Source organism: Lepisosteus oculatus, chromosome 16 (assembly GCF_040954835.1).
Source record: "Lepisosteus oculatus isolate fLepOcu1 chromosome 16, fLepOcu1.hap2, whole genome shotgun sequence".
Classification (NCBI taxonomy): domain Eukaryota; kingdom Metazoa; phylum Chordata; class Actinopteri; order Semionotiformes; family Lepisosteidae; genus Lepisosteus; species Lepisosteus oculatus.
Window position 1 is genome coordinate 2,581,145 of NC_090711.1, and position 12,240 is coordinate 2,593,384.

Genomic DNA, 12,240 nt, shown 5'->3' on the forward strand with positions numbered 1-12,240 from the left:
TGTCAGTGTCACTTTTTCTGGTAATTGTATTGTAATATGATTTCTCAGAATGAACATCTTCGATGTATACAGTAGGATGGCTGCCCAGTGCAACAGACAAGGTAAAATGACAGAGCTGCAGGAAACAGGCCCTTCCTAGCAGACACAGCTAAATAAAACGGGAGACATTCAGGCTTTATACATTTAGCACAAACACTGGTCTTTGCTTTCCCAATGGCAGGTTTGCGTGTCTTTTATCTCAATGATGAGCACTAAAAGCTCTTCAAACGAGCAATGTCCACCTGCTTCAGTTTCAAATGCACTTTGGTGCTCAAGGCCTGTGCCCAGATATGTGAAGGGTAAATTTCCCCTTTACATTCCCCTGCGGGCACAAAACAGACACCCTTGTAAAGGAGAAAAATGTCCAGATTTATATTTTTTAAATATTTAAACCTGAAGGGGTTTTATGCAGCTAGATGGTTAATACCCTTTTGAAGTAAAGGGTTTCCTTAAACAAAATCCGGCATCAGACCAGAGCAGGTAGAGGCTGCAGGGTTACAGACAGGCCCAGCGACAATAATAGCAGTCCTGCCTTTGAGGTCCCTGCCGATTAAAAGACCAGGCAAGTTCCCAGATTCCACAGGGGAACGGCGCTGTGCTGGGAGCCTGCACTTCCTGTATTAGGAAGGAGGTCAGGGGGTCACGTGCTCCGATGGACACACCCTCCACCCATGGGCTTATCTTAAGCGTGCATAGGGCACCAAGCACGTGTGTAAACAGCCTGTTGCAAATTTAAGCACACGATGAGCACGATCTGCCCCTGTAACATGGCCTGATACATGGCCCCTGTAACTCCACCCAGACATAAGAACTCCAGCTGTCAGGCACAGACAGGACCTGCAAGGGTTAGATTCAGGTACACAGGTCCTGAAAGGAACTGATGGTTATCCTGAACGATGGACCAGAGGAATGCAAGAGTCCAGGAGGCACCACTTCAATTCGGCCCACAGTGGTATCCGGAACACACCAGCCTGCTGATATTCCTGGAGCTGGGGTCTTTCTGAGATATATATGAATTCTGACAGAAGAGCTTAAAATCCAGGAATCAAAGGGTTACTAAGACTCAGTTGAGCAAGGTGTGCTTATGATGGTGGGCGAGCATAGCCAGTCTGTTCATGAAGTCTTCTCTCCGCAGAGATCCGGACGAGCCCAGAGGGGCTGGGGGACCTCGGAGCTCGATAGTGAATGAGTTTGCGACAACAGCCAGTTCTGCTGCCTTTCTGGCCAAGCTTTAGCTTCCTGAAACAAGGTGTGTTCTCCCTTTGTTTCTGTGTTCCAGTGCATCTCCCGTTTTCTTTACCCAGGTGAGCCTTCCACCTGCCTTCCTCCTGCTGCTTGCTGGGGCAGGCTCCGGCTCTCCAGCAGTGCGGAATTCTAAGAAGTGGTGAAAATATGAATGAACAGCAAGAATATATATATATCTCAACATTACTGAATCTTTTTGTTTGGAGTGCCTCTGCATATTTCGTTTTAGTTTGTTTTGTTTTAACTTGATCAATTAAGAGCGGATTAAGAAGAATTAAGAGCGGATTAAGAAGAATTAAGAACGATTCTCCTAGTCAAAGTGGAGACCCTTTTCTACAGCAGAGCTTTTACTGGGTGTAGGAGCAGTGCACACCCAGATCTAAACCCAGGTTTAAAAGACCCGGTCTGCGCAGAAGCTTCGCCAGACTTGAGCCGAGACTGTTCTGTGATGTGGTGTAAATTGATATGAGACAAGGTGGAGTTCTTAAATGCTCTTGGTTGTAACTCTTCAGTGTACTCTGTGCTTCCATGTTCTCAGCTGGGTTTCAACAGGGCTATATACAAATCCAGCGTTGCTGGGCAAATTAAATCTCGGTTTTATGCGCTGTTTGAAAAGGGGGTGGTGATTTACAGGGTAGTGCTAATGGCTTGGAGGTTGTGCAGAGAAAGCCTTCGCACAGATGCCAGACTAAACAGGCGAACTAGCTTTACAGAACGCAGAGCACTCCTCCTAGCCTGAGCTGAACACAGGCGTGTCCAGCTGGGCCTCTTCGCCGGTTCTCATCACTCTGGCTGTGCTGAACAAAACCCAGCGAAGGCTTTCTGTCTGGACCGAGGTGCTGGCCCTGATGATAACATGCCTTAACCCAAGTCTCATTTTGTAACACCCTGCTGCTTTACAGCAATACTGGCTTCTTATAAGGTTATCTGGCCTAGTTGAACAATTTTGTTGTGTAATTGTGTCATACCGCTGTGGCCGCCTGGTACGCACTGCAGCTCTGTTGAAGCCGAAGTGTGTTTTTAGTGTTGTAATCCGATACTGATTTCCGTGTTTTTTCCTGTTTTCAAACAGTTATTAGCTCTTTCTTTTTGGGCCCGTTTATGAACGGAAAGAAATTAGCAAAAAGCAAGAGCTTGTGTCACACCATGGAGGTGGAAGAGGTGCTGTTCAGACATGAAACTGAGGTTCTGACTGCTTGGACCTCAGAGATCCCAGGATACTGTTCATAACAGGAGAGGTTTTAACCTGGGAGTCCTGACTAAGTACAGCTCTGGTCTCCCTGACATTCCTCCTTATTCAATTGGTGGAGCGTTTTCTAAATTCTCCACCTCTTCTGCTGTACAGCACTTCAGATGTAGAGGGATTCTGTTCCCTTCTTTACCCAAAGAGCTTTGTACCACTTTTCTTGCTGAAAAGATGTGTTCTAGGCTTGCAGACAACACCTCTTTCAGGCAAAATGAACTGAAACGCACCTTTGTAGAGTGTTTATACATAAGGACCTTCTATATTTTTGTCAGTAACCATTATGAGGCATTAGTTTCTAAGAACTCAATCAATTCTTGTTTGTTTGCCCTGTTAACATGCTCCAGGCTATAAAAAAAATGTACAGATAAAATTTGCAACCCCTGTCGTGAACAGCTAGCACAGCCCTCTGTCCTGAGCCCAGAGCAGCCTTCTGTGGCTCAAGTCTGCAGCTGTCCCTGCTCTAAACCTCAGCAGGCCAGGCCTGGGGTTCAGACCTAGGACAAGAAAAGCAGAAAGTCTGACCAGCTTAGCTCTCTTCACTCAAATGGAAAAACAAAACAGTAGATTATCAGGCCAGGCTCTTAGATAGAGAGGAATTTGTGTAAAAAACTGCTGTTTTTCTGTAAACACAGTATATCATGGAGCACTCCGCCAGCTGGCTGGAGCACTTAACCTTTCGCATTCCATCGAGTATTGCGTTGTACTTTCCATCCAGCAGGTCTCCGTTTCTAAATAAATTGACTCCCCTTGGCACTTCGCTCCTGGTCTTTCTGCAGCGGGCGTAAGCCGAGTTGACAGTGATGTCGTATTTCACTGCCTGAGGACGCGTGTGCCCGTTCGGAGATGCGAGGCGAAGTGTAAACACACCACCCATAACGGTGTGCAGGGCAGACCAGATCAACCTCGTCTCCGCTCCAGTTCTGCTTTCCTGGAAAAACAAGGAGCCTCGTCTTCGAACACCGAGATAAAAGCCCGAAGGCTGAAGCCGCTTGTCGACATATTGCTGGAGTCTGCCAAAGGACAAGACACACGCGCGGCCCGCTCTCCCGGACTGTGCGGGCAAGGTGAACAGCTGGACGCTCAGAGGGTAAACCGGCAGGGCACGGCGCGGCCTGTGTGTGAGACACGAGCTGTAAACTGGTCTAGAAGGATGGCCCAAGCATGGAGAGTAAACTGGAATGCGACGGAGAAGGAAAAAAAAAACACTCTGCGGCCCGACTGAAAACAGCAGGCGCAGTGGTCAAGAGGGAAGCTGAGGCCAGCCCTGCTCCGGGCTGCACTGATAAAGACGCGTCTCGACAGGCTTCTTGCACTGGTACCCTGTGCCCTGGGCACGCCCTGCTGCCCTGCTGCCCTGCTGCCCCGGCTGTGCGCACACTGGGGGCTGTGGGGGGGAGCGTGTGTGAAGACAGCACCGCGCTGCGCGGGCAGGGGGCCAGGCCCGCTCTCCTGACGGGGTCGGGTCAGCACTTTCCACTCTCCCCGGGACAGCGGAGGGGTGGGGGGGGGGGGGATGGGAAGGCTGCAGGGGGCAGTGGGAGAGGGGGGTGCGGGCGGGGGGGATGAGCGCATTGATTTGGTCTGGGTAATGGAAAGAATGCATCACAGCACAACCCTCCCCCAGCCAACACATCACAACTCCCGCCACGCACGACACACACACACACACACACACACACACACACACACACACACACACAGAGTGCCACCACTTCGACTCCGCGCACCACTGCCCTCAGCCGACTCCCCGGGCGATGAGCCCGTTCCCCTGCCGGCCGCAGCCGAAATGGGCCACTTCGAGCCTCTGCCCGGGACAGAGCATGGTGGGAAACCGACCCCAGCGACCCCAGCACACACAACAGCAGCTCGTGTTCCTGTCAGCTGAGCTGGAGCCGTTTGCGGTGGTGAGTTTAGGCGCCTGATTTTCACAGGTCTCGCACTCTTTGAGGAAGGACGCAGCGCCTTGATAAGCCAAAGCGCTTCACGCTCCTTCTCCTTCTGTGTGCTGCACATGTGGTGAGGGGACAAGCAGCCCCCATCAGGCCAGCCCACGGAGGAGAGCTCCCAGCCTCCTGCTGAGCCTGGCTCACTGGACATCCTGACAACTGGCCAGCCCATCAGGTCAATCAACTTAATGATATATGAAAAAAGTGTAGAAAGCATTAGTTTGAACTCAAAAACGGGTTTTCCTTCTTGATATTAAACCACACGCCACCATTCATGACAGCTGCTTGACTTTAGAGACTCAGTTACAGCAGGTCCAGTCCATCATCACTGCTGAGCCAAGTTTCTCCTCCCCGACTAGCTCCCTCCTTAAAGAAATAAATACCTCATTAAGACGTGGAACAAAGTGAATGTTTTTTTTAATGGTCTTTTCGGGTGTCTGGTCTTATGCCATTTTCAAAGTTGGACGGTACCTCTACTTAAGTTGTCTTGGCAAAGAACAAAAGCTTGTTAATTTGCAATTCCTTGAGCCGAAACCATAGAAGTGATTGTGCCGTCGACAGCTGACATGTTGTTGCTGTTGTTTAACAGCAACAGGAAATGCACTAGACGAGCACGGCCTCTGCGCAGGGAGCTGTTTTTGGACCTGTCGCTGAAGGTTCTGTGGGACTTCCTGCTCGAAACGGCCCTGGGGGCACGGCGTGTGACCCGGAACGGCCACCGGCTCTTCTGCGGGCCCGGAGGAGACCCCGCTGTCCCAGCGCGAAGCCGGTGGGCTCCCCTGGAGAAATGCTCTCTGCAAGCGTGGTGCAGGCAGGCCTGGGCCCTGCAAGAGAACGCGCGCTGGTGTGGAACTGCACAAACACCAGAGACCCGCAGAAAGACCGCAGCCCTAGCTTCTGTAACCCTGTCTCTTGGGGGCAACCGGTTTCAAAGCTAAGCCTCGTGTCGAAAAGTGGTGCTTTTCGGGGTGGCAAACTGGTAGCAGCCATTGCTGGGGGGGGGGGGGTGCGTGGAAGAAGGGGCAGGGAGAGACTCGTGAGCCAATAGATTTTTTTTTTTAAATAGGATGGAAAATGTGAATAAGAGCCGGGGGCTGGCTGCTGTGTTTGGGAAGGTACCGGCCCCTGCTCTCGTTTCGGAGGCTGTTTCTTGTAAAGTGTCAAGAATCCTGCGTCCTCCAGATGTGTGTCGTGTTTATGCTGTCCAAGTCCCCCGGAGAGATTTACGCTTGGCCGCGCCGCGCTCGCCCTGCTCATGAAAGAGCCCTAATTATGGAAAGTTGGCAGGGAGCAGCGAGCAGCCACTGTGGGACACAACGGAAAGAATGAGATTAAACCCAGAAAAATGCGAGGCCATAAAGTTTATAAGACAAAAGATGAGCAGTGAACTCGTTTCAGAGACCCTTTCCTCCAGGGCGGCACTCCGAGTTGTGGGGTCCTGCTCGCGCTGTGTCTCCCGACACCCCCAGGCAGAGCTTCTGGGGTTCTCCACAGTCGGAGAGAGCTCCTCCTCTTTTCCTTTTCTAATATCTTGCTTCCAGTTGTGACCCTGGGTGTCTGACTGGGGCTTAAAGTGACCTCTAAACTGGTTGGTTTTTCATCTGCCGTCCCATGTGACTGCATTTGCAGAGCAGGTGTGTTTCCATCGGGGGTCTCTTGCACTGACGCTGGAGAGACTCCCCTCCCGCAGCGTTTATCTGTGACCAGTCAACCTCCAGCCTCTAACGATCGGACACGATTTACCTGTAATCAATGAAAACAGATGACTTGTCAAGGACTTTTCGAGATCATTTATTTAGTGACGAGTGACAAGCTCATTTTCCGGAGGAGGTGTCCTCTGATTCTTGTTCCCATCTGTGCAGTAAATTAAAATGTTAATTTAAATGAAAGAATTAACCTCATTGTTTTATTAATTCAACAAAGGATTTTTCCAAAGGTCTTTTACAGTTGATTACTGAAAAAAAATGTGGTTCAGTAAAAGTACAGCTACCGCAGTTACAGTACCTGTCGAACCTCGTCATGCCTGGTTATACTGTAGGCATTAACGTTAACAACTGTTCATTTGATAATTAGACCTGCATGCGGAACTGAGAGCTCAAGTGGAACAAAAATCAGAGACCAGGCGGTCCTCCTGAACGTGTGTTGGAGACCCCTAATTTACAACAAAATGCAGAAATAAAACCTCAGCCCTCGAGGAACAGAGGCCCCTTCACTGAACTTAGCTGAACTGCAGTTTTGCATAATTGACCAATAAATTGCAGGAGTTCATCATCTTTAAAAGACAGGTGATTCAGAGCAAACTCTTAGAGGGACTAGATCGGGGCTGCCCACTGTCTACACGAGCACAGCTGCGTCTGTTTCTTCAGCTGTCCAGTGCAGCAGCAGCAGCTAGGAAACCCCCATCTATCCACTGGAGCTTGCTCTGTTCAGTAAGTGAATGCATTGGTCACTGCAGTAGGAATCTACAGTAATGCCTGGACTTATTATCTTCATTATTCGAGCAATGCTTTTTCATTGTTCCACATCTTTTGCTCTCCAACAGTCCTTTTTCCCCATGTGTGAAACAAGTGTGTTGAGTAATATGCATGCAATATGAATATGATATATTTGCAGGTATATTATAATCCAAATAAACAAGATTCATCTAATCAATCCCATATTGTCTGCCCATATTCATTTAGATTTAGTTCTATTCTCTTCTCCATTAAGAACAGATCTAACTGCTTTCGCCGTGAAAGCTGGTCTTGTCTCCGGTGTGAGAGTAACCTGCGAAGTGGTCCCTTCCAGAGTTCCAGAGTTTGTGCTGCATGTGCAGTTTGTACCCTCATGTGCAGTTACTACCCTCAATGTTTGATTTGCAGCCCTGTGAATTTAGCACCCTCTGTGTTCATTCTGCAGCTTAACATAGCCACAGGCACTGATGGAGACACTGCTCTGATTTCCCATTGGCTCCTTGACTCTAAAGGTCTGTCGCTGCCCCTCTGCTCAAGCAGGGAAGATTCTGAAAAGGCTGTTGATGACGTGTTCTGCACTATCCCCCATTTAAAGCCCTCAAGGAGCTCAAGAGCAGGTGATAAAAATATTAATAACACTTGCTCTTTAAAGGTTTACTGTTGCATACTACAGTCAAAGAAGATCCAAGTGTGGCGAGGCACAGTGAAATCCTATCCAAGAATAGAGATTACTGCAGAAACACTAAGGAAACAATGGAAAAGCTTTCTACTGCAAAGTGAGATCCTAGTGTAAGCACATCAAATCCGTGTTAAAAGTGGAAATGTAACTGAATATATTATAATTTTACAAGGATATTATAATTTCCTCTCACAAGGAATTTTCTCAAATTATGTTCTGCAAACTGAGTCTGTCAGTTCACCTGTGCTGACTCATGAAGATTACTATCTAGTAATTTGTGACTCAATATTATTAAGTACAACAGGACATGAAGAGTTGTGTACTACAATGTGTTTGTTATACTGCATGTGAAGTTCTGTAGGGGTGGGAAAGTAATAGTTTCTGTAAGTGATATAGCATTGTATTGTGACATACTGTAAAATAACATGGCATTCTTCAGCAGTTCTTCATCATGATCTTCTTAAAACAGGTGCACCTACCGTAGTCATTTCTGTGATGACATATCACTCACGGGAAAAAAAGGTTTAATTTTTGTTACAAAATTAATAACGGCCTGACCACAGCCGTGAACTTGAAAGGTCAAGGGTTACTAACTCCCCATTGATCTCTGAGGGTTCACACTCCTGTCTCTTGAAAGTAATCACTCAGGAGGGTCTAGAATTAGAAGCCACGATAAGATAACGAGAGTGCAAATCTTTCCGACATCACAAGACAGGCAGCACATGCCTGCTCTTAACCTTCTCCTCATAATGTCACTGTGTGAGACACAAATAGCCTGCTGTTATCAAGTCCGCTAAATTCGTAGAGCCTGGTCTGGGCTCTGGATGTGGCAAAGGACTTCAAAGAAAGAAAGGGCAGTACATCCTTCATCCTTTCGCCACACACTGAGCTGCATTTGAATTCAATTATATTTAAGGGCTCATCGAGCTGACAGTGTATCGCTCTCTGGTTCCTTCCCCTTTATGAATTCGATTTTGAATATTGCGCACGATTGTGGTCAGCGTGTGGCAGCAATGTGACTGGTGCTCTGGAATCAATTCATGAATGAGCCACCGTGCCCTTCCTGGGGCAGTGCTGGGGCTGAATTCATGTTCTACACAGACAGGTTAAAGGAAACAGAGCCTGCAGGCGTCCAGTGCAGATAACTGACTCCAGTTAGGCACCTAGTCGTGCCTTAAATGACCAAATTAAGAGACTTTATCCAGTAGAACAGATTTTCTTACAACTTTTGTTCTAACTCAGTTTTGGAGTACAATTACTGAACGTTACAATATACAACATGGGCGGCCAAAAGTCTATGTTGAAAAAGTTGCAGGTAGGAGCAAATAATTACTCGTCGTAAAGTTTCCTTGCAACCCAAAACAACGTCTAAGCGGTGTGGAAATGCTAACCCCAACCCTAGCGGGGGATTCAACAGAGCCACCTGGTTTCAAGCGTTCCAGCTCCTCCAAGGCTTTGGGAAGTCAACCTCACGGGTTTCCTCAGGATCAACAGTGAGGAAGCAGACTGAACAGAAGGCACTTCTTTACACAAAGAGAAGAGGGTGTCTGGAACAAGCAGGCCAGCTACAGTATGTGGCAGGAGTCTGGGGTCTTTTATGCAATCGCTGGACAAGATGCTAACAAGCAATAAGCAGCAAAACGAGCTTCACAGGCCAAATACTCTCTTCTCACTTATATTTAAACCTTTTTAGCCTCCTTCTTCTTCTGTTCTTGAAACTTTTATTTTTCTCCCCTTATTCATCACGTTGGAATGTTTTACATGAATATAACAGGACTGCAGTTTCCGAGGGCTGCTGTGTCAGTCGGTCAGATGCCCAGAGACAGGGCTCCCTCCCCAAAACCACATTTTGTGCCAGTTCCCCTGACAGGCGGGCCCTGCCCACCAGAATCCGCCTTCTGGAAAATTTAACGGCCGAACCAACTGCCAGCGAGCACAGATAAGGACAGAAATAAAATGCAGCAGAAATATGTTGCAGCCGCCTCTCCAGATGGGAGCATTGGAGACTGGCCACAGCTTCCAGTCTCTCTCTTGTTAAAGCGCTGTAACTTTGTTTTCAATTAAAGGAGAATTCTTGCTGTAGAAAAACACGCGTCTCCACTGCGGGCTTCATACTTGCGTCTTTACTTCACATTTGAACAGGAGCCAGGTGAGGGAAAGGGCACTGGGCAGGAAAAGACGCCTGTCGCACATATCTGAGTGTCTTTGTAATGCCTTTACAGTTGCTAATTCCCACAACTCACGGAGCAAATTGGACGAACGAGTTCTTATTCATCCCGAGATGGCCACAGAGGGGCAACACTGAAAGGCTATTGGCTGATCTGAGCCCCCAGGGCTGGGCGGAGCCAGCATCCTCCAATCAAAGCTCAGCTGTTTCCACCATGGCTTGCAGGGTGGAGGAGGTCACAGCTGAGCTGTGATTGGAGGATGCTGGCTCCGCCCAGTCCTGGAGGGCTGCCACGCCCCCTTTTCTCAGGCCATTCCAGCATGGGCCCTGCGTCCTGGACCCGAATCTGCGCACCAGACCCCTCTCTGGGTTTGACCAGATGACACCTTCAGAATTTCCACATCTGAATTTGTGAACGCTGCCCTTTTTTAGCTTGTGCTCTTTCTAACGGGAAAAATTAAAATCGTCATTTATGGCAATATATACTGAGACCTGGCTCAATGGGTCCTTTGGCCCCTGCATCGCAGGAGGGAGGGGGGTGGGGCGTGTTGGCTCTAACGATCTGGAGGAATTTGCCCAGCGTGTTTGTGTTGGAGCTCTGTGTGATGGAACTATGTGGAAGGGAGGTCAGGTCTAGGCCTCTGCTGTACGGCCATGTGATCTCATGTTCCCAGTGGGGTGGACTGACGGCTCAGAAAAAATCCTGAGGTCAAGGGTCACAGCCGCGCAGCTAGTCCTGGGCTGCCATGACAGGACTCTCTCTCCGTGGTCCCTCGAACGTACAGACTGCCCAAGAAAAGCCTTCGATTTCCCCATGATGTTTATTTTAACACAAAACATGGCGAAAGACAGCTGCAAAAAAACATGCATGTTTTTTTTCTCTTTTAATACCAGTCATTCAGTTTTGAAATGTGGTATGAGAGTGAATGCATATGAAATCTCCTACAGCACGTTTTTTTTTGCTTTCAAGTTCAACGTCCGGGCTCAGAGCACGATGCTGCAGCAACACCACAGCAAAGTGAGACATTTAAAATAATATAAATATTATAGATATAATATAAATCTATGTGAAAGATAGATGGGGTGCTCAGAGCTGCCTCGGTATAGCCACAGCCGAAGCACTCAGAACAGGGAGCAGATACATTGAGCTGAGCTGTGCTTGCCTACTGTTGGCTTCACACACACAAGCAAGCAAGTTTGAGTGCACGTGGAGGTTTGGTTGCACTGCAGCTCCGGAGCGGAGTCTGCAACCTACTCCTTATTAGTACAGGTTAAATAACTGTATAAACTACACAGGCACACAAACAGGAGATGCTCTTCCTGAGAAGCCAGCCAACCATTTCCATATCAGGAACTTCAGCTGTAAATTGCTTTTCTTAAAAAGTCTGGAAAGTTCCATATAATCCATTTTAAAAATAAAAGATTGTATTCCTGGTCAGATATACCATTTTGACAGGTTTCCATTAACTGCAGTGAAAATAGGCAGCCCTGGTGATTTATAATAGTACTTAATGATCTTAAATGTAAACCTAGATTTGTCACAATGGCTTTCTCTATTCTAGTTGTTTTAGCAGTTTTTAAGCCCTCTGTAATCTGACAAAAAACAGTGCACTCCATTTCACTGTTTTTCACTGAAACTCAAAATGCAAAGCTAACCTACCACTGAGACGACCATTTCCAGTGTTTGGCCACGTCAAGAATCTCTGTTTTCATTCATAACTTTTTTTAACTTAGAAATAAACAGTCATGTCGAGACACAAGTGTCAACTGTCTCTGAGACCAGGGGCCTCATTTTAACATGAGAAAAAAGAAGATTTACAATCCCTGGGTCTTAATATATACAGGAGGCACCCAATCTAGAACCTAGAACCTGTAGTCATGTCTCCCGTTTCTGCCCCTGCAGGTGACTCCTGTACCCAAGTGGGGGGGGGGGGGGGGGGCAGGGAAGGGGGCAGGGGCACCCTGAGCTCAGCAGGGGGTCCTGTACCCATGGCGGACGTATCTCCCTCTGTCTGTCTGTGTGCTCCCTCCGACTCGACACGTGTCCGTTTACAAGCATTCACACGAGCGCTGTGGCCGAGGGGGCGGCTGTTAGGAGTGGGATCCCACAGGGTCTCCCACTTAGACCTCGTCACTGCTGTCCAGGGACAGGGAAAGGCAGCAGAGTCCGCTCGTGCTGGCAAGAGCCCAAGCACGCAGCCAAAACGAATGCGCCCTATTGAGCTGTCCTGGGTCCGGTGACGACGGGCATCGATACCATCGACCAGTGGAGACTTTCTCCCCCGGGCTATTCGCGGTGACTCAGGACGCTGCGACCGCCCGCAAGCTGACAGCTAGCCGGGCACAGCGCCGTCCAGAGAGCTCAGCTCCGCTCCCCCTGGGGGAGTCAGCGCGCAGTGAGCCCCCGGAGGACACGGGCTTAAAACCTAGCGATCGGAAACGAGCGCCACATCCACATTTCGGCC